Source organism: Equus caballus, chromosome 10 (genome assembly GCF_041296265.1).
Source record: "Equus caballus isolate H_3958 breed thoroughbred chromosome 10, TB-T2T, whole genome shotgun sequence".
Taxonomy (NCBI): domain Eukaryota; kingdom Metazoa; phylum Chordata; class Mammalia; order Perissodactyla; family Equidae; genus Equus; species Equus caballus.
This window is the reverse complement of record NC_091693.1, coordinates 42147469-42149189: the sequence shown is the minus strand read 5'-3', so window position 1 is coordinate 42149189 and position 1721 is coordinate 42147469. Positions and strand designations below refer to the sequence as shown.

At 45.1% G+C, this 1721-nt stretch overlaps 1 pseudogene; it reads right to left on the bottom strand.

Annotated features, from left to right (window-relative positions):
- Positions 1-690: 690 nt before the first annotated feature.
- Positions 691-1071, bottom strand: LOC100069659 (prefoldin subunit 1 pseudogene; annotated as a pseudogene).
- Between the last annotated feature and the right edge of the window lie 650 nt (positions 1072-1721).

Genomic DNA, 1721 nt, shown 5'->3' with positions numbered 1-1721 from the left:
TCTTCATTTTTTTTCTTTTTGGAGGTGCTCCTGGATTTTCTTTTGGAGTGTTTGGGAGGAAGCGGGAAAGGAATGTTTAGGCAGACTGCCACCGAGGAACCACTGTTCTGCTCACTTAAATTCAGCTATGCCCTGGTCTCCTTTCTTCTTATCTGCATACTACATGGAGGGTCAGAAGTTGAAGGGTTTACTCAGAGGAACAGAAAAGGAAAAAAGAGGGGAAGGCTTCAACACAGGCAGAGCAGGGCCACAGCCCCAGAAGGCACAGGGAGGAGCTCTCTGGCACATGGATACAGCTTCTGCATCTCTGTTCTCATCCATCAGCTCAAGAAAAGCAGACTTAGCAGAGTGGGTCAGGCGCCTTTTATTGGTCTGACCAGTATTTGACTAGTAGTAGGCTCCGGTAGAGCCCCCCTGTCTGTTCTGGCTCCTATCTTCCCTCTCTTGGGAGTTCATGACTCAGCCTCAGAGGAGAGGAGTGTCCCGGGCAGGGGTTGCAGGCAGAGCCAGGATAAAAAATACAGGATTGGCATCTGAAAGGAGCTCAGAGTGATGTGCAAAACATAGGGTTACCAGACCATGCAGATAAAAAGTCCATCAGGGAAGAGCAGAGGCTGTTTCCTCACACAGACCCCTCCGCCCTTTCCAGGAGTGGGAGACGTTAGGAGAAAGAGCTTCCCCTAAAGCTTCCTACTGGGCCCTTCGTGCCGGCAGCATCTCCCGGATATTGTCCTCAGCTTCCTTCATGCTCCACTGCTGGTAGGACTTTTTCTGTTCCGATTCTTTACTTTTTTCTTCTGCTATTTTCTGTTTCTCTGACAGCTGATTGTGAATTACCTCCTTGGATTGAAGAATAAACATTATTCCTACACCTTGATATATGTTAGTCTCATCTACCAAAGTCATAATCTCTGTATCTGTAAGATGTGCATGCTTTTTCGTTCTGTTTAGCTGTTCAATCTCTATGTCTGCAAGCTTCACTTTCTGTTGAGTGTCGATAGCTTTGTCTTGAAGCTCTGTGAAAACCTTCTTCAACTCCAGATCCACGGGGGCGCCAGCTTGGTTCCTCATCTTCCTTTGATGAACCCTGGCATTCTAGGAATAAGGAGGATATCTGAGCCAAGATTTGAGTCCTTACTTGATTTACTTCCTTCCCTCGGGAACTTCTCACCTTCTTTGTGCATGACACCCTGGCTCAGCCCATTTTGCTCCCCCTTTCCTTTTTTCCCCTAGATGGTAAGCTTCTTGAGGGCACAATGGTGTGTTCTTTTCCCTCTGAGTCTCCCTCAAGTTGCTTATCACCATGCCTTGTACATGAGTGTTTAGGGAATGCTTCTTGAATTATAAGCTTTGCATGAATGAAAAGGAAACCATAAACTATTATCAAAGGAGCAAAACAAAACATTCAGGAGGATACTTGAATTTAACAGTATCTCTATCAGAAAGCACGGTGTTTGTACTTAATTTCCTATAATGTCATGTGCACAGTAAGCCTACTCTTGAATTTTCCACTGCTCAGATAAGGCATGTGTGGGCATTAAGACAAATGAGGAAGAGAGAGGGAAGCACTTTGAACACTTTAATTTAAAAGTTCCTCTCAGAAAATCAAAAAGACAAAATCTAATTTTATTTCAGCATATGTGGCGAATACTGTAAGTGGCTGAGCAAAATCCATTTCCCTCCTCTGCTCAACTGGTCATCCCCCTCCCTCCACGATCATC